The sequence below is a fragment of the Eretmochelys imbricata genome, chromosome 5 (genome assembly GCF_965152235.1).
Source record: "Eretmochelys imbricata isolate rEreImb1 chromosome 5, rEreImb1.hap1, whole genome shotgun sequence".
Taxonomy (NCBI): Eukaryota; Metazoa; Chordata; order Testudines; family Cheloniidae; genus Eretmochelys; species Eretmochelys imbricata.
In genome coordinates this window covers 17138622-17160184 of record NC_135576.1, presented here as the reverse complement: position 1 = coordinate 17160184, position 21563 = coordinate 17138622, and positions in this window count along the sequence as shown.

The following is a 21563-nucleotide window of genomic DNA, read 5'->3' as shown; positions in this document are numbered from 1 at the left end:
CGTCATGGTGAAACAGCCATCTTATCTGTCCACTGTATTATCTTATAGAGTCAGCAACTGTCACTCTGCTAAGAGTGCCAACAACATTACAACTTATTAGCATGTTTCTCCCATAATACTGTTTATGGGTGGGAAAATCCATTGTCTTCTCCTCCTTCAGAACCCTCCTTTAGCCTCACCACTGTTGTGATGCCTACTCAACATTGCCATCTGACAGTCCGGGGGGGAGGGTTGTCATCTGAAACTAGTGATTATGCAAAAACTTGTTCACTTTATTTTTTCATGCTTCCTCCCCCATTTGTTCATTTCATCCACCTGTTGCATCTCATCACACATCCACCAGGTGCTCGTCCTACTATTCATAAATGACAAGGATGACAGCACTGGAGACCTTAATAGATAAGAGGAAAAGCAGCAAGAAATTTGAAGTAATTCAGAAAAAAAGAATCTGAAAGGATTAAGGGGCGGTAGGGATCAGATTTGTGATTAAAAAATTAAAGTTATAATCATATAAATAAATACACGCACTTACCCAAAACAAAAACTAATAGAAAATAGAACTGCCTACAGCTACTTACTCACCCCAAACACAGAGTGATCAGAGGAATTGTTTGGGGTGCATGAAGAAGATATATCTAGGACTAAGTAGATAAAATTAACCAAGGAAAAATTAAGGAGACATTTCCAGGCAATGAGGGGTCTTAGGCTTTTGAATAATCTTTTGAAGGAAGAGGTTGTTTGACTTCCTTAAAACTTGATAGAGCAAGTCACTGGATAATGACTATGCGTTCAGGCATAGGGGACAATCCTGTGCTGGCAGAGTGATGAAGTGGTTGCCCTTCTATGTCTTTTCTGTAGCTAACTTTCTGATGAGGAACTTGGAGGAGGAGAGAGTGGGTCTTCGAGGATCAGGTCAGGACTCGGAGAGTAGGAGGAGATAATTCCTCTTTCCGTATGCACCATCAGTATTATGGTTGTTACTTTTTAAATCCTATTGAAACAAGTAACCTATTATAACATTTTGTTCTTAGTGAGCATACCCACATTGGAATCTGCACCCCATCAAAGATTTCTTGTCAATGAAGTGTTACCTCTCATCCCAGCAACCATGAAACCCATGGTAACAAATGCTCACCAAGCCCAAGAATTCTCTGGAATCCTTTATCAGTAGGGTGAGGAATTGAGCTTCTTCCTGCAAATACCCATAAAACGATTCTGTGCATTAGTTACCAAACGTTTATTTGTACCCTGAAGCCATAGCATTATCTTTCTGAGCTGTGTCTAAATAAGTACGGAGCTAAATTTACAGGAACAAGGCTGGAAACAGTTCAGAGATTGATCTCGAGGACTCAATACTTACAGTAAAACAGTGGAAGACAAGTGTCGATGCCTGAATTCTTCTTAAATAACGGCATACATAGATGTACAGACTATTTACTGATGTCCGTTCACTGATGGGTGACCTCACAAAGGCCAAATAGAGTTTGAAAAACACCTGACCGCTGGGCTTGGAATTTATAGCAGCCTCCTCTTTGCACTTTCTGCAGTTCAGCTGTATGGGGTCAATCAGTGCTGTCTGTTTCCCTCTTTATCTATGGTTTCTTTTAGGAATAAGGGAGCTTATAGCAAACTCTGTAAGAAAACAGGGCGTAGCTGCATTTTAGTGAATGGAGGTTGGGGTTAAGAAAGTTTTCTTCTATTCCCAACTCTGCCAGTGACTCTGTGGGAACTTGGGCAATTCACCTCACCTTTCTGGGATTCTGTTTCCCCATTTGTGCAATAGGGCTTGCCCTTTTTATTAAAGTGACCAGAGATCTACAGGAAAGTTCACTATGAAAAGGCTGCATGTTAATGTTCTACTCACTTGTATTATGGTCCCATTATTGAAAATAATGAAAGAAATAAAATCAATTTATCTTGGTAGAGATTGAACAACAGTGAGAAATATCAAGGGTTAAATACAGAATAGAAAAAAACTATACATCACATTATTTATATTAGGGATCTTTGTGGACTAGAATTCCAAGTGTCAAACTTTTAGGGAACAGAATCCAGCTTCCCGAATTCCAGGATGATATATAGGATCCTTGGCAGCATCCTTGTTCCTTAATTATTGCAAATATTGTGCAGGTGGCCACATACCTTGCACCAACCTGGGAAGTTCTTGTACCACCGGCAGCACCAGAAATCAGATTTTCCCCAAGCTTACACCTTGTAGAGTCACTTATAGCTCTGCAGAGTGGGTGTAAAAGTCTACTTGATCAGATGATAATAATGTCCAGATCTTCTATAGTAATTTTCATCTATAGGTCTCAAAGTGCTTTACGAAGGAGGGCATTCATTATCCCCATTTTACAGATGGAAAAATGAAGGCACAGAGAAGTGAAATGACTTACCCCAAGTTATCTAACAGAGCTGGGACTAGAACCCAAGTCTCCAAAGGATATGTGTACATGGTGTGTTGGGGGGGAACCCACAACTGGCAGGGTCAGCTGACTCAGGCTCGTAGGGCTGAAAAATTGCTGTGTAGACATTTAGGCTTGGGCTGGCACCTGGGCTCTGAGACTCTCTCCCCCCATGGGGTCCCAGAGCCTGAGCCCAGATGTCTACACAGCAATTTTTAGCCTTGCAGCCCAAGCCCTGAAGCCTGAGTCAATTGACCCTGGGCCAGCCACACATTTTTTAATTCCCTTGGAGACTTTCCTATGCTCCCAGATAGCTTTAGAAAAAGCACAAATTTACATGGCGTGCACTTGAAAGTGAGAGCAGACTTTCCAGAACTTAGCATTTGTCTTAGTATTGCAGCAGCTATAGGAGCACAAAAATCTGGCTTCTTTATTCCAACTGCTAATCAATTAAGTAAAGCTAAGTTTCTCATCATATATATTTATGTTCATAGCAACCACAATGTGCTAGGCACTTGACAGCCATGTTAAAAAAAAAGAAAGAAAGAAAGAAAGAGAGAGAGAGAGAAAATATTTTCAAGCTGTGAAAAATCACTAACTGATCCTGCATTGTAAGCTCCTTGGGGCAGGTACTCTGTGTGTTTTATTTTCAACACTTATATGGCTACAGCTTGCAGGAATAGGGAGTATTTTTGTGGTTTAATTTGTGGACACAGATGTTTGCCTTGGAATATTTTATGAAGGGGTTGCAAAGGTGAAAGACAAAATTAAGGACAATTGCCCATGATTAATGCCTTATGGTGCTGGATAAGTGTACTTATGGCTCTAACCTGAGTAATCTTTATGCCTGTGCACTCGTGCCTTTCATTAGAAGAACTCCACATATTTTTTTAATGAACACTGTCTCCCTGAACCCCTGCATTATTTTTTTGCTGATGGAGAAACTAGAACACAAAGCAACGGTCACAACTGATTTATGCTGTCCTCTGCTGAACTAAATGAGGGCACAGGGCCTTTTGCCAACAGCATTCCATCAAGGAACAGCCACAATTTCTCCCTCACCCGCAAAGTGAGTGAAACCATCCAGGAGCTCAAATACCACAGATACGGACGTGGTATAAAACAAGAGAAATAAAGTGGCCAAGTAAGCCAGGGTTTGTGCTGATTTAGCACCAGCTTTGCTGACTGGGGTTTTCAGGATCCACCATGGAACTTAATGCCGCCCCTGCCGTAAACTCCAACAGGGGGCGCCAAAGGAAACACCCCTCCTCCCCTTCCTCAGGATGAATCCCCCTACACTGCAAAGGCCCTTAATGATGCAGTAGGTACAGTTTCTATCAAGCTATTTCTATCAAGGAGCTATTGCTAAATAAACATTGGACATGTGCATCTCCAAGCATGAATCCAACCCAGGGAAGTTATGTGATTTGTCCAAGTTCACAACCTCGTTTAGTGGCAGAGCCAGATGACCCCAAAGCTCTAGACTTGGGTTTTTACGATTAGCAGAAGTTCCCTCCTGTACTGATGCTGATACAGAATGATGTCAGGTAGTTTGTCCTGGTTCAGGATTGTTTGGTTTTTGTTTGTTTTTAACATGAAGTTGCAACGGGAGGACAAATTCTAAGTAGGGGGGTCACACAAGCAGCCATTTAAAGTCATCGCTCTGGGCAATAGGTGCGACCCTTTAAGCTGGAATGTTAGAGTGAAATCAGGTTGCTCTCCAAGTTGCTAGAAGTTTAGAAGCGGCTTTTAAAATAAAACCTCATTCTGAGTAGTGAACCAGGGGAAGCCAAATGTGATTAATCTCACTTTATTTGGGGGGGCGGGTTTGGACAGGAATTGCTTTGCTGTTTGCTATAGATTTTGACACGTAGCCAAATGTAGGCTTCAAAAAAAATAGTGCTGCATCTTAAGCCCAAATAGTCCTCAGCAGCGACAATTAACGCTCAGACAGCCAGAGTCAAGCCATACTTGTAGCCCAGGGTTCTTGGCCCTCAGGGACATTGATTGCAAGAATCAATTTTGCATATAAATTACAAAAAAATGTAACCCTTAACGTAGGAGATTCGGTCGTAAGGACAGAACAAAAGAACTCTGCTATGTAAAGAGATTGGAACAGTCTGAAGTTTCGCGAAAAGTTTAGTAACTTGGGCTGGGTTTTCAAATGGCGGAGATGTGCCCAGCTCCCAGGGATTTTTCAGTCAGAGAAAGAAGACTTTTGGAAGAGTCTCCTTGATTTTGAAGGGAAGTCACGGGCATCTTTGAACACCTTTTGAGAATACAACTTAAAGAAATGACTATACCTCTCCAAATGTGGATCCTCAATCTCTGTGTGGCTCTGGGAAGAAGGATAAAGAAGTTTGAGGTGCAAGTCGTGTTCTCATCCATCCTCCCTGCTGAAGGAAAAGGCGCAGGTAGGGACCGTCGAATTGTTGAGGTAAATGCGTGGTTACACAGGTGGTATCGGAGAGAGGGCTTTGGATTCTTCGACCATGGGATGTTGTTCAAGGAAGAAGGATTGCTAGGAAGAGATGGGATCCACCGAAGGAAGAGCATCTTCACAGGCAGGCTTGCTAACCTAGTGAGGAGGGCTTTAAAATAGGTTCGCCGGGGGATGGAGACCTAAACCCTGAAGTAAGTGGGGAAGCGGGATACCGGGCGTAAATACAAGGAGGAGGGTGCAACAGGGGAGGCCTCCTGATTCATACTGAGAAAGTAAGGCAATCGGCTAGTTACCCTAGGTGCCTGTACACTAATGCAAGAAGCCTGGGAAACAAGCAGGAAGAATTGGAAGCCCTGGCACAGTCAAGGAACTATGATGTGATTGGAATAACAGAGACTTGGTGGGGTAACTCACATGACTGGAACACTATCATGGATGGATATAAACTGTTCAGGAAGGACAAGTGGGGGAGAAAAGGTGGAGGAGTTGCACTGTATGTAAGAGAGCAGTATGATTGCTCAGAACTCCAGTATGAAACTGGAGAAAAGCCTTTTGAGAGTCTTTGGATTAAATTTAGAGACGAGAGCGACAAGATGGATGTCATGCCATCTGCTATAAACCACTAGACCAGGAGGATGAGGTAGACAAGGCTTTCTTCGGACAACTAACAGAAGTTTCCAGGTCACAGGCCCTGGTTCTCATGGGGGACTTCAATCACGCTGACATCTGTTGGGAGAGCAATACAGCAGTGTACAGACAATTCAGGAAGTTTTTGGAGAGTGTTCGGGACAACTTCCTGGTGTAAGTGCTGGAGGAACCAACCAGGGACCGTGTTCCTCTTGACCTGCTGCTCACAAACAGGGAAGAATTGGTAGGGGAAGTAGAAGTGGGTGACAAACTGGGCAGCAGTGACCATGAAATGGTCGAGTTCAGGATCCTGACAAAAGGAAGCAAGGAGAGCAGCAGAATACGGACCCTGGACTTCAGAAAAGCAGACTTTGACTCCCTCAGGGAACTGATGGGCAGGATCCCCTGGGAGGCTAGTATGAGGGGGAAAGGAGTCCAGGAGAGCTGGCTGTATTTTAAGGAAGCCTTACTGAAGGTGCAGGAACAAACCATCCTGATGTGCGGAAAGAATAGCAAATATGGCAGGTGACCAGCTTGGCTTAACAGAGAACTCTTCGGTGACCTTAAATACAAAAAAGAAGCTTACAAGAAGTGGAAACTTGGACAGATGACCAGGGAGGAGTATAAAAATATTGCTTGAGCATGCAGGGATGTAATCAGGCAGGCCAAAGCACAATTGGTGTTGCAGCTAGAAAGGGATGTGAAGGGTAACAAGAAGGGTTTCTACAAGTATGTTAGCAACAAGAAGAAGGTCAGGGAAAGTGTGGGACCTTTACTGAATGGGGGAGACAACCTAGTGACAGATGATGTGGAAAAAGCTGAAGTACTCAATGGTTTTTTTGCCTCGGTCTTCACAGACAAGGTGAGCTCCCAGACTGCTGCACTGGGGAGCACAGTATGGGGAGGATGTGAGCAGCCCTCAGAAGTGAAAGAACAGGTTAAGGTCTATTTAGAAAAGCTGGACATGCACAAGTCTATGGGTCCAGATGCAATGCAGCCAAGGGTGCTAAGGGAGTTTGCAGAGCCATTGGCCATTATCTTTGAAAATTCGTGGTGATCGGTGGAGGTCCCAGATGATTGGAAAAAGGCATATAGTGCCCATCTTTTAAAAAGGGAGGAAGGAGAATCTGGGCTTTGCAGGTTACATCTGGCCCTGAGGTCACATTTTGGCTAATGGCTACACCGGGCACAGTCAGTAAAGATGGAGAAACTGAGTTTGTCTTTATCCCCGTAATCATAATCAGGTCGGATGAGCAGAGCTGTACAAGCCATGGCAATGACAGAGCCCAGTTCTGCAAGGTGCAGAGTGTCTCCTGGGAAATGCTGCTCAGCACTCGCAACTCCCACTGAAGGAGGCCCTTGGCAGCTTGCACAATTGAAGACACAAATTGCTTCCTGATGGCTGATATTGTATCACATGGTGTTGCACTCCTGCACCCACCAAGCCACTGCATTTGTAACACTGACAGACGCCAGTCGTCAGCAGGCAGGATCAAACCTGGGACCTTTGAAGTTTAGTGCACGAGCGAAAAGTCACATGGCCCTTAGCTAAGGCTGTAGAGCAGACTCATTAATCTCTCTCTAAGTGGTCTTGGTGTCACTAGAGGGGGCAGAGCACCACACCCAGGAAGTGTGTGGGTTACATACTTCCCCTAACTGAGGAAGCATGTGCTGAGATTCAGAGACTTCCCAGTTGGTATCCCGGGTGAGCCCCCATTTGTAATACTGACAGAGCCCGGTTGTCAGCAGGTGGGATCGAACCTGGGACCTTTGGAGCTAACTGCATGAGCCTCTACTGCATGAGCTAAAAGCCACGTGCCTGTTAGCCGGGGCGGCTCTACCAACTTTGCTGCCCCAAGCAGTCGCCGCCAAATTGCCACCGCCACAAGAGCGGCGGAGCTGCCGCCGAATTGCCATGGCAGGGCACAGACTGCTGCCCCATTCTCAATGCTGCCCCAAGCACCTGCTTGGAAAGCTGGTGCCTGGAGCCGGCCCTGCTGTTTGCTAACGCTGTAGCAGACTCATTAATCTCTAAGTGGTCTTACTGCCACTAGAGGGGACAGAACACCACACCCAGGAGGTGTATGGGTTACACATTCTTCTGTGACATGCACTTGAGAGAGCTACTTTTCATTTCACACAGACATAATCAGATGGCACAGGTGTCACTGATCTCCCGATCGATACCTCTCAATCTATGGCTAACAGCTGACTTGGGCTGAGTGTAATGATACATTTGGGCCCAATACATTCCTGGTGCAATTCCACTGGAGGCTAGGTATCCATTTGGCCCTGTGTCCTCGTATAATCATAGGACACCAGCAATTTGTTCACCTGTCACATTCAAAAGCAGCAGCTTTTCCACAATTAATTTGCAGTTTTCATACTGGTAATAAGATTGTTGGGAAATCAGCTCATATTCAGCCTTCTTCCCCACTAAAATGCCTTCCTTTTCGTGTACATGCCAGTGTTTCTTAGCCCGAAGAAAGAATTGCCATCAGAACTACAAAACAGCAATCTGACTGCTCCTTCCCAAGCTGGTGCTGCCACTAAGCCTTGCTAGGTTTCCCTCTGCTTCTCCCAAAGCCTCTTCTTCCCTCTGACAAGACCTTTGGCCAAGCTCCAATTGTTTCTCACCACAGCAGTTATAGCCTCCTCTGAATTCTCCACCTATCTCCTCACCCTCATCAATCCTCCCAAAATACCTACAACTAAAATCCTCTTATTGACCCCCTACTCTGTCCATATCCAGCTCTCTTCAGGACCCTTTTATTGGCTGCCCTTTACTGCATCAAATTAATTATCTTCATCTCTTCCTTTAAGAACCTGCATGATTTTGCACCTACCTGCTACCCTGTTCTTGGGTCCTACTCATACACTTAGAGGCCAGAAGGAAGCATTGTGGTCATCTAGTCTGACCTCCTGTACGTTGCAGGCCACAGCATTTTGCCCACCCACTCCTGTAATCCCCCTCCTTACCCATTTCACTGTGCCCAAGCTGCTTCACTTGACACCCCTGGATATAATTTCCCCACTTTCCTCTCTATGGCTTCTTCCATGTTAGGCTTATTCCTGGAACTCGCTCCTAGACTCAGTCCTCCAAGCTTCCACCTTCTCTGTTAAAGGCCTTCTTACACGCTTCTTCAGACAAGCTGACAGACATTGGTCCCTGACCTTAGGCAAGAGCTCATAACTCCCTTCTAAACAATTATAAGATATACTTAATTATAAGAGGTAATGGGCAGGGCAGGGGAGGAGAAGGACTCAAAAGATCTCTGCTGTATTTCATACCACTATTCCCCTTCCCCATTTTGTGTGTTGTCTAACTACTTACATCCAAATCCTACATCTTTCAAACAAAGAATCAAAATCACAAGTTTGCCTGTGTATGGACCTTCTCTCACTAGGATAGTATGAGGCCTTGCTCTTAGACTAAGGCCTTTGGCTAAGCAGCAGGGGCAGCCATAAGCTGGGAAGCGTATGGTCACATCCTCACATCCCAAACCAGTCACACTGAAATAAGGTGGTATTGGGCTGTTGGGCACTATCAGGACATGATAGTCTTCCTATCACCACCAGATAAAGAAACAGTAAAATGATTGGTTAAGGTATAGCTGAGAATATTACTCTATAAACTGGGGTCAAACAGGAAGTGGGGGGAAGGGGAACCTGGAATCATGCTTGCTAAGCGGGGGAACGGGAATGGGGAACAGGGACACAGACAGGGCTCCGTGGTGTCAGAGCTGGGAAGGGAACACTGGGGAACAGACTCTGTCAGCGTATAGAGATAAGCCCGACTGGTGTGAAGGGCTTCGGAATATGCTTGCTTGGAAACTAACCCCAATAAACATCACATTGTCTGTGCTTCGGACTTCTGGTCTTTTGCTGCTTGCTGTCTGCGTGACAAGAACCAGGGAAGTGGGAGGGTTGAGGGAAAGCCCTATAACATACACTAGAAGGGCTACAACAGGGCTGTTGCATCTGTGTAGCTGCACCGCTGTAGCACGTCTGGTGAAGATACGCTCTGCCGACAGGCGAGACCGCCTCCCCTAGTTCTTATTACGCAGACAGAAAGCAGAAGACCAGAAGTCCAAAGTGCAGGCAATGCGATGTTTGTTGGGGTTAGTTTCAAGCAAGCATGTCCGTAACTCTGATGCTGCAGAGCTTTGTTTCCCAGTGTCCCATCTGCCCCCCTCCTTAGCTGCCATAATTATACCTGAAATGCATGCCCCCAGTCCTAATACAGACCTTTTTTTTGTTTCTGTTTTTGGGGGTTGTGAGTCTGGGGTCTTCGTCCCACCTCTTTTGTATCCCATGGGAGGGGTAAGGAGTGAGGTTGTGCTATGGTCAGGGACAGGCATTTCTTTGGCCTCTTAGTGTTTTAAACCTTTTCCCCAATCCCTCCTTGCCGCTACCGACTGATTGCTTGATCTTGCCTTGAGATAGGAGTGGAGGCCGTCTTAACATGTGCACTCATATATTACACTCCCATCATGCCCAGTAACACTTGAACTGTTCTTATCTGTTCCCATTATACTAACAAACCCATCTGGCTAGGCAGAAGCAACATACACAATGTCTTTGTCCTGTGTTCACACGTATGAATAAGGATCCTTTTGTTCACACATATTAGAATATAAGTATGTCAAGAATCAAACGGGTAAACAAGACCCAAAACTCGATCTCAGGCGAAAGTAAAGGCCTGAATCCTACATTGTCACTAGCACTCCTAACAAGCGCTCTCCTGTCAGCATAATTACTGCACCTCCATGAGAGGCAAGAAGCTATGTTGGCAGGAGAGTGTGTCCCTCTGACATAGGGCCAGTGTGGACAGTGCTTAGGTCACTGTAACTTGCATTGCTCAGGGCGAGGGGTGTCTTTTTCAAATCCCTGAGTGACGTAAGTTAGATCGACTTAAAGTGGTAGTGTAGACCTGCCCTAACACTTAGGTTTGCTATATTTGAAGCATTGGTATTAGTCCCACTTTTGCCTGAAGTGATCTTGTACAGATGTATTTGTAAAATGTGAGTCAGAGCAGATATTTGACTTCTTTGTTGGGTTTGGCTATGGGTATGAGGCCTTGGTCAGAAATAGGGACTATGAAAAGCACACACATATGAATGGCAGGCAGTAGAGGCCAGACCAGAAATCATGGGCTCCTACCTCACTGTATGCTTGGAAAGTCCTCAGGATGGGGATCATGATGGTAAAGCCCCTAAGCCATGATGGGTTTTATACAAATAACAATTCCTAAATGTAGAAGATATCAATGGTGAGTCAAGACAACTGAAAGGATTGTGGAGATTGGTCACAGTTTCAGCATTGTACAATCAACCCTCTCTAGCACACAGCATAACGAACAACCACTTTATTAAAAATTAAATAGAAACAGTAAGTGATCTCTATGCCATTTTACAAACACACATTAAACACACTGACAAACTGTACAGTGATAACTCTCCAGCTGTCTGCGTACAAAGTGAAAATAGTGTTAATAGCAAAAATAAGTTTTCTTCTCTGTAACGAGAAGACAGTGATGCAAAAGAAATGGAGCAAATAAGTGAAAATGCAAGATAGGAAGATGACTTCAGCTTCCAAGTTTTTAGGCACAGGAAATGTGTCATCTTCTGAACCCTAATATGTTGTGGCTGCCAATGCTGCTAATAACTCGAGTCCCCTGTATAAGCTCAGGCTGGACATTTTTAGGGTCAAAAAGTCTCTCAGGTGTCCCTGGTTGTGACAGCTCTTAATTATCCAACATGAGCATAATTGTAATACAGGTACTCTCAAGCTCCCATGAGTAAATTCCAAAAGACAGGACAAAAGTTTAACACAATCTAGATCATTTATACCACTGTTATGTCATTTCCCAGTAATTGTAATAATTCTGGGCAGGGGTAAAAGGTGGGAATTAACACACACACACACACGAAAATAGTGACAAGATGAATCTGAAAAGGAATGAAATAGGATGGAAATAACAGTTAATTAGTCTTAGCTAAGAGAGTTGCCCACTAGTATCTTCTAAAATAAAGCAATCTATTTATGAGTGTCATGATTGGGGCTTGGTTGGTCATGCCTAGGGGTCAGGGGCAGCATTGGCAGACTAGTTCTGGGGTCAGAACCAGAGTTATAGTCTAAGAGCGATAGACTGGCTTTTCGATTGGGCTCAGGGTCGTAGTACCAAGGCCAGGGGGCAGGAATGGAGCAGGGCTCCAGGGGCAAAGCCAGGGTCCATAGCCATACTCAGAGTTCAAACACCGAAGCCTAGGATCAAAACTGATGTCAGAGCTCAAGTACCAAAACCAGGGGTCAAAATCTAGAGTTAGCATCCCAGTATCAGGGCTGGGGTCAAAGCTGGTGTCAGAGTCCAAGTGCTGAACCCAAGGGCCAAAGCCAGAGTCTAAGTCAAGCCAAGGGTTGGGATCAGGTTGGAGTTAAAGGGCAGAAGGTGGGGGTCCGAGCCAAAGTCAGCAGCCTAAGGGCAAGCCAAGCCGCAGATCCATCACTACAGATGGGAGGAGAGTCCACTTCATTGCATGTGCACTTCCTGGAACTCCTCCTGGTCTTAATAGGGCACCTGGACCAATCAGCAGCCACAGTGGATGATGTCAATCTGGCCTTCCAAGAGGATACTTTCTGTGATGTTTAGCTCCGCGGAGGCTACATGGTAATGAGTGCAGCCTTACTATGGCAGCTGGGTAGCAGTGTGGAGGTCTCAGCTGTCCCACAAACCCAGGTTCTCATCCTGTGCCAACGGAACCTCACAATGAGAAGCAACTGTGGACCAGTAGGTAAAGCACTAGAGAACAACAATTATGTTTTCCAATAACGTTCAAGGTTTTGTTCCACATTTTTGAAAATGGAATTATGTTGAAACATCCATTTGCATTGAAAGGGATCGGAGACTCCACCTTGAAATTCAGATAACCTCATCAAACTCTATCTGTAGCCATGAAACATTTCAGCTTTGAAAAAAAAAGCACATTAGATTAAAAACGTTTCAACCAGCTCTCTAAGGCACAAGATTGGGAAGCAGGAAGCCTAAATATTATTCCCACCCCTTCTTTGAACTTGTGTGAACCTGGGCAAGTCACTTTACTTCACTGGGCTGCAGTCTCTTTGTTTGTAAGATTGGGATGATGACACTCATCTACTTCAGTGAAGCGTCTTCAGATCTACAGAAAAAAGTGCCACCTATCTGGGAAGTATGTGATTGCAGAGCCATTGGCCATTATCTTTGAAAATTCGTGGAGATTGGGGTAGGTACCGGATATTTGGAAAAAGGCAAATATAGTGCCAATCTTTAAAAAAGGGAAGAAAGAGAATCTGAGAAACTACAGACTGGTTAGCCTCACTTCAGTCCCTGGAAAAATCATGGAGCAGGTCCTCAAGGAATCTATTTTGAAGCACTTGGAGGAGAGAAAGGTGATCAGGAACACTCAACATGGATTCACCAAGGGCATGTCATGCCTGACCAACCTGATTGACTTCTATGATGAGATAACTGGCTCTGTGGATATAGGGAAAGCAGTGGATGTGATATTTCGTGACTTTAGCAAAGCTTTTGATACCGTCTCCCACAGTATTCTTGCCAGCAAGTTAAAGAAGTATGGATTGGATGAATGGACTATAAGGTGGATAGAAAGCTGCCAAGATTGTTGGGCTTAATAGGTAGTGATCAACAGCTTGATCTCTAGTTGGCAGCCAATATCAAACAGAGCGCCCCAGGGGTCGGTCCTGGTACCAGTTTTATTCAACATCTTTATTAAAGATCTGGATGATGGGATGAATTGCACCCTCAGCAAGTTCGCAGATGACACTAAGCTGGGGGGAGAGGTAGATACATTGGAGGGTAGGCATAGAGTCCAGAGTGACCTAGACAAATTGGAGGATTGGGCATCTGGTGAGGTTCAACAAGGACAAGTGCAGAGTCCTGCACTTAGGAAGGAAGAATCCCATGCACCGCTACAGGCTGGGGACCAACTGGCTAAGCAGCAGTTCTGCAGAAAAGGACCTGGGGATTACAGTGGATGGGAAGCTGGATATGAGTCAGCAGTGTTCCCTTGTTGCCAAGAAGGCCAACGACATACTGGGCTGTATTAGCAGGAGCATGGCCAGCAGATTGAGGGAAGTGATTATTGCCCTCTATTCAGCACTGGTGAGGTCACACCTGGAGTATTGTTTCCAGTTTTGGTCCCCCCACTACAGAAGGGATGTGGACAAATTGGAGAGAGTCCAGCAGAGAGCAATGAAAATGATTAGGGGGATGGGGCACATGACTTATGAGGAGAGGCTGAGGGAGCTGGGCTTATTTAGTCTGCAGAAGAAAAGAGTGAGGGGGGATTTGATAGCTGTTTCCAACTACCTACAGGGGGGTTCCAAAGAGGATGGAGTTCGGCTGTTCTCAGTGGTGGCAGATGACAGAACAAGAAGCAATGGTCTCAAGTTGCAGTGGGGGAGGTCTAGGTTGGATATTAGGAAACACTATTTCACTAGGAGGGTGGTGACGCACTGGAATGGGTTACCTAGGGAGGTGGTGGAATCTCCATCCTTAGCGGTTTTTAAGGCCCGGCTTGACAAAGCCTTGGCTGGGATGATCTATTTGGTGTTAGTCCTGCTTTGAGCAGGGGGTTGGACTAGATGACCTCCTGAGGTCTCTTCCAACCCTAATCTTCTATGATTCTATGTTTCTATTGTATGTTCCTCTATTGCACACAGCTAATTCCTGTTACTGTTGTAGCCATCCATTCATATTATGGCGAAGATAAGCCCCTCAATCTAGTATTGGTCTTACAGTCACAAATCCCCATTTTCTTCTCAAAGGCACAGTTCTGTGTGGCAGTATGTCAATGTTCTGGAAGTCAGTATTCAAGCAACCTTTCACAGAAGAAAGCTAGTGGAAGAGAAGGAAGTTTCTCATGCCAGATCATTTTTAATAATGGAAGATAATTATCTTAATCTTGCCTAAAAGCTCCAGTGGCAGGGAGGTCTCTTGTCAGAACTCGACTTTAACAGAATTACAGTAGAACCTCAGAGTTACGAACAGCTGGGGAATGGAGGTTGTTCGTAACTCTGAAATGTTTGTAACTCTGAACAAAACTTATGGTGGGTCTTTCAAAAGTTAACAACTGAACATTGACTTAATAGAGCTTTGAAACTTTACTATGAAGAAGAAAAATGCTACTTTTATCATTTAATTTAAATGAAACAAGCACAGAAACAGTTTCCTTACTTTGTCAAATCTTTTTTTAAACTTTCCCTTCTTTTTAGTAGTTTACGTTTAACACAGTACTGTATTTGCTTTTTTTTTTTTTTTTTTATCTGCTGCTGCCTGATTGCATACTTCTGGTTCCAAATGAGGTGTGTGGCTCACCAATCATTTCATACCTCTGGTGTTGTTACCCTGAGGTTCTACTGTAAATTGACTGGTTGAGGAAAAGGTTGTCTTGATTCTCTGGTTCCACAGAATAAACCTGTAAAGATGCTATTTTTATCTTCTGTCTTCTTGGGTGTATTACCTGCCAATAAAAAGCTTTCAAGGCATGAATTAACACATACTTTTTTCCCCATTAAGAAGGCTGCTAATCAGAGAATTATATATGCGCTCTCGCTCGCTCTCTAACATCTGTGCTCTCCATCAGTTTCCTTGAACATCAAAACTTTGAAAGGGACCTTATTCAAGTGAGGCTTATTGATAATAGCTAGTTTAATTCTAGGTTTCAGAGTAGCAGCCACGTTAGTCTGTATCTGCAAAAAGAAAAGGAGTACTTGTGGCACCTTAGAGACTAACAAATTTATTTGAGCATGAGCTTTCGTCAGCTACAGCTCACTTTAATTCTGACAGTCATATAAAGGAAAACCACATTGTTTAACCTATAAATATTTCAAAGCGTCGTTTAAAGTGATCAAGTACATTATGGCATGAAGAATCATCGCTTTGTATAAAACGGGTTTATCTAAAGTGTTGCCCTAATAATTTGTAGATAATTTCTTTCTTTTGTAAAAGTAAAGGAGAGGGAGAAAAAAATAAGACCTGATCCTGTGGAAGAATTGACACCTCTAATTATATTATCAGGCAAGAAATCTATGGTTGGTGTTTAAATTCTTCCCCCCCCGCCCCACCCAAGACTAACATCTTATATGCATTGTTGAAGACATCAGAGAACATGTAGTACAAGTCAAAATGTTGCATATAGGACATGTGCAATCAAAGAATCCTCCTTCAGACAATGATTATCCTCAGTCCTGGGATGCCTTTCAATGCATTTTAGAGACACCCATTAAGACATCAAAGAATGAGACGGAATAAGGCTTGACAGCCCTAAGAAAGCATTAGTGCTTTTTTTTTTTAGTGTTTCTGTCAACAGTTGAGAAATATCACATACATTATTAAAAAATGAGAAAATTTTGCAGGGTATACAAAGAAGATTTAAGTCTCTTTAATTTGTCTGGAATGGAGCTCTTACATCCTCCAGATGTCTATTCAGCAGTGAATCTCTTACTATCATCTGATATCTAATCTAAATAACATATTTCAGACAGTCTGAATAAAACACATAAGTTTAAATAGTGCCAATGCCTGTGGGTTTGCACCCTGCCTACATAATAAATTTTTCTCCTCAGGACACAGGGCCTGATTTGCAAAGTCGGCCATGCCCAATTGCAAGCATATATTAGCATGTGCGTGGCTTGTACCTGCAAAAACCCAAAATGCTCATGCAAATCAGTCATAGATTCATAGATATTAAGGTCATAAGGGACCATTATGATCATCTAGTCTGACCTTCTGCACAATGCAGGCCACAGAATCTCACCCACCCAGTCCTGCAATAAACCTCCCACCTATGTCTGAGCCATTGAAGTCCTCAAATCATGGTTTAAAGACTTCAAGGTGCAGAGAATCCTCCAGCAAGTGACCCATGCTCCATGCTACAGAGGAAGGCAAAAAACCTCCAGGGCCTCTTCCAATCTGCCCTGGAGGAAAATTCCTTCCTGACCCCAAATATGGTGATCAGCTGAACCCTGAGCATATGGGCAAGATTCACCAGCCAGATACCCAGGAAAGAATTCTCTGTAGTAACTCAGATCCCAACCCATCTAACATCCCATCACAGGCCATTGGGCCTATTTACCATGAATATTTAAAGATCAATTAATTGCCAAAATCATATTATCCCATCATACCATCTCCTCCATAAACTTATCGAGTTTAATCTTAAAGCCAGATAGGTCTTTTGCCCCCACTGCTTCCCTTGGAAGGCTATTCCAAAACTTCACTCCTCTGATGGTTAGAAACTCCTCTGATCTGAGGAATGGAAAATCTGTCTAATTTCAAGTCTAAACTTCCCAATGACCAGTTTATATCCATTTGTTCTTGTGTCTACATTGGTATTTATCCCTCTGATATATTTATAGAGGGCAATCATATCTCCCCTCAACCTTCTTTTGGTTAGGCTAAACAAGCCAAGCTCCTTGAGTCTCCTTTCATAAGACAGATTTTCCATTCCTCGGATCATCCTAGTAGCCCTTCTCTGTACCAGTTCCAGTTTTAATTCATCCTTCTTAAACATGGAAGACCAGAACTGCACACAGTATTCCAGATGAGGTCTCACCAGTGCCTTGTATAACGGTACTAACACCTCCTTATCTCTACTGGAAATACCTCGCCTAATGCATCCCAAGACCACATTAGCTTTTCTCATGGCCATATCACATTGGCGGCTCATAGTCATCCTGTGATCAACCAATACTCCAAGGTCCTTCTCCTCCTCCGTTACTTCTAATGGATGCGTCCCCAGCTTATATCTAAAATTCTTGTTATTAATCACTAAATGCATGACCTCACACTTCTCACTATTAAATTTCATCCTATTACTATTACTCCAGTTTACAAGGTCATCCAGATCTTCCTGTATGATATCCTGGTTTCTCTCTAAATTGGTAATACCTCCCAGCTTTGTATTATCCGCAAACTTTATTAGAACACTCCCTTGTGCCGAGGTCAGTAATAAAAAGATTAAATAAGATTGATCCCCAAACCGATCCCTGAGGAACTCCAATGGTAACCTCCCTTCAGCTTGACAGTTCACCTTTCAGTATGACCCACTGTAGTCTCCCTGCTAACCAATTCCTTATCCACCTTTCAATTTTCATATTGATCCCCATCTTTTCCAATTTAACTAATAATTCCCCATGTGGCACAGTATCAAATGCCTTACTGAAATCTAGGTAAATTAGATCCACGGCATTTCCTTTGTCTAAAAAATCTGATACTTTCTCAAAGAAGGAGATCAGGTTGGTTTGGCATGATCTACCTTTTGTAAAACCATGTTGTATTTTGTCCCATTTACCATTGACCTTAATGTCCTTAGCTACTTTTTCCTTCAAAATTTTTTCCAAGACCTTGCATACTACAGATGTCAAACTAACGGGCCTTTAGTTACCCGGATCACTTTTTTTCCTTTCTTAAAAATAGGAACTATGTTAGCAATTCTCCAATCATATGGTACAACCCCTGAGTTTACAGATTCATTAAAAATTCTTGCTAATGGGCTTGCAATTTCATGTGCCAATTCCTTTAATATTCTTGGATGAAGATTATCTGGGCCCCCTCAATTTAGTCCCATTAAGCTGTTCGAGTTTCGCTTCTACCTCAGATATGGTAATATCTACCTCCATATCTTCATTCCCATTTGTCATGCTACCATTATCCCTAAGATCCTCATTAGCCTTATTAAAGACTAAGGCAAAGTATTTGTTTAGATTTTGGGCCATGCCTAGATTATCCTCGACCTCCACTCCATCCTCAGTGTTTAGTGGTCCCACTTCTTCTTTCTTTGTTTTCTTCTTCTTTATATGGCTATAGAACCTTTTACTATTGGTTTCAATTCCCTTTGCAAGGTCCAACTCTACTTGACTTTTAGCCTGTCTCATTTTATCCCTACATGTTCTGACCTCAATAAGGTAGCTTTCCTTGCTGATCCCTCCCATCTTCCACTCCCTGTATGCTTTCTGCTTTTTCTTAATCACCTCTCTGAGATGCTTACTCATCCAGCTTGGTCTACAACTCCTGCCTATGAATTTTTTCCCTTTTCTTGGGATGCAGGCTTCTGATAGCTTCTGCGGCTTTGACTTAAAGTAATCCCAGGCCTCTTCTGCATTCAGATCCATAAATTCTTCAGTCCAATCCACTTCCCTAACTAACTTCCTTAATTTTTGAAAGTCAGCCCTTTTGAAATCAAAAACCCTAGTCACAGATTTATTTTTGTTTGTCCTTCTGTTCAGTTTGAACTGAATTAGCTCAGGATCACTTGAGCCAAGATTGTCCCCTACAACCATTTCTTCTATGAGGTCCTCACTACTCACCAAAACCAAATCTAAAATGGCATCCCCTCTAGTTGGTTCAGCAACTACTTGATGAAGGAATCCATCAGCTATTGCATCTAGGAAAATCTGAGCCCTATTATTATTACTAGCACTCGTCCTCCAGTCTATATCAGAGAAGTTGAAGTCTCCCATGATCATGCAGTTTTCATTAGTATTTACTTCATTAAAAACATTAAAGAGGGCTCTATCCATATCCAAATTAGATCCCGGCGGTCTATAGCACACACCAAACACTATCACAGGGGAGGCTCTAGTAGTTTTCTTCCCCAGTGTGATTTTTGCCCAGACGGACTCTGTCTTATCCATTCCATCGCTTCTTATTTCTTTACATTCTACCTCATCATTGATATCCAATGCTACTCCACCACCTTTACCTTTATTTCTGTCTTTCCTAAACAGCACATACCCTTCAATACCTGTAGTCCAGTCATGACTACTATTCCACCATGTTTCTGTTATCCCTATAATATCTGGTTTCACTTCCTGCACCAGTAGCTCTAGTTCCTCCATTTTGTTACCTGGGCTCCTCGCATTGGTGTACAAACATCTTAATTTTTGCTGTTTGGCCTTGCTCACATTCTGTACCCAATTAGGCACAGTCATTCTACAGCCAGTATGACCTATTAGACTGGTATCCACATTGCCCTTCCTCCTTATGTCCATTCTCCTACCCACAGCTGTATCCTTTCTTACTTTGTGTTTTCTTCCCTCTCAATGCTAAAATCCGGCGTGGAGATTACCTGGACATCTCCCAACCATCTCCTCCAAATTCCTAGTTTAAAGCTCTCAATCAGTTGTGCCAGCCTCCATCCTAGAAGTCTATTTCCTTCCCTGCTGAGATGAAGTCCATCCCGAGAGAACGGTCCTCTGTCCATGAACGCCTCCCAGTGGCCATACATCCCAAAGCCCTCCTTAGAGCAGTCATTTGCATATGCATAGTTAAATGCCTAACAGGCAATGTCCATGTGCCAGTTTCTGCTCTGAGTGCACGTGGGTGGATATTGTCCCACATAACTCCAAGCAATGCACTGGACATGGAGCCCAATTCTCATTTACACTAAGTCCACTTCACATTACATTACTGAGGTAAAGTGACCTTAAAGCAAATGTAATTATCATTTATGCCCATTTTAAGGCCTCTTTAAACAGTCACAGAGATATAAAGTGGCCTGGGGTGTCAAAATAAATCAGGCACCTATTCTGTCATTAGTCCTCTTTGTTTGCAGTGTTTCTATAGCTATCTTGGTCCCAGGGTGCTAGAAACAAGGCGTGTGAGGTAGTATCTCTTATGGGACCAATTTCTATTGGAGAAAGCTTTCTCCCTACACAGAGCTCTTCTTCAGGTCTGGGAAAGTTGTCCCTTCCACTAGTGGAAGTTGGCTCAATAAAAGACCTAACCTCTCCCACCTTGTCTCTCTATACATAGTTTTTGTTCTTCGGCTTGATTTGGACAGAGCAGTTTTATTGCTAAATCCTTTCTCTATATATCTATCTGTAAGATCTATCCCTTTTTCTCCCTACTGGTTTCCAAAGTCTTGGACTCTTCTCATCCTAAAATCTGCAATGTCCTCTTCTCTGGTCTCCCCATTTCTCATATTGCACCCCTGAAATCTATCCAAAATAGTCTCACTAGAGCAATCTTCCTCACCCACTGTTCTGACCTTATCACCCCTCCTACAGACCCTGCCTTGGCCGCCTGTCTCCTTGCACAGCACTATCAAGTTCTGCATCCTCACCTTCAAGACTCTCCAAAGCAGTGTACATCAGCTCCACATCAGGGTACATCTCGTCTCTAGGTGCCCCTCCGGAGACCAGTTCAGCACATGCCCTCCACATGAGCCCTACCATTTCAGCTCACTCTGATGCTCCCATTGCTACCTTAACCTTCCTTACTTTTTCCTCATGATGCACTATATACCTGCAGTACCCTCCATGACCATGTGCATTATGTAAACTCCTCAGAGTTCACATCTTCTGCTTAACTTCTCACTACTGACCTCCATTCTTCACACAGATTTTCATATTATAACTTTCAAAACAGGGCACAAAGAGGAATGAGCAAGATACTTTTATGCAACTAATATCACTTCATGATGTTTCATTGCTGTAACACTCACCCAACCTACCTCTTCATCCCCGCTGATTATCTGCCATCCCTTGCTGTGCTGTCTGCCCCACAGTGAAAGTACCTTAGGGCATAAATTTGATTTTTTTTTTTGTTCATCAAGCACATGCAGACCTGTGACATTATATGAAGGGCATATATACTGTTTTAAGTGACCACCCAAGGGACTGACAAACCAATTGCTTAAGTGAAGTAATTTTAGTAACGGTGGAGCAGAAGTCTGCTCAAAATATTTGGGCATATGTTGGGTGCCCTCTTAAGACAGTGAGATGACTAATATAGCTTGTTTCTTATACAGATTTCACTGTAGTATATTAATAAGAGAGTTAATATTGAGGCTTCCCCTTTTGTACCAAGATAATTTGTTACACTAGAGAATAATCTGATTGGAACCACAGTGATTGACAAGAGTCTAATTTTGCTGACTTCTTACAGTACACATGCAGTTCTGAACATGACAAATATTAATAACATTCACCCATCTCGTCCTCTGCTGGATACTGCTAACCAAATAAATCCTACTTCTTGATTCAAGTGAATGATGCCCATGGTACCTGTTCCTTAATTATAGTAA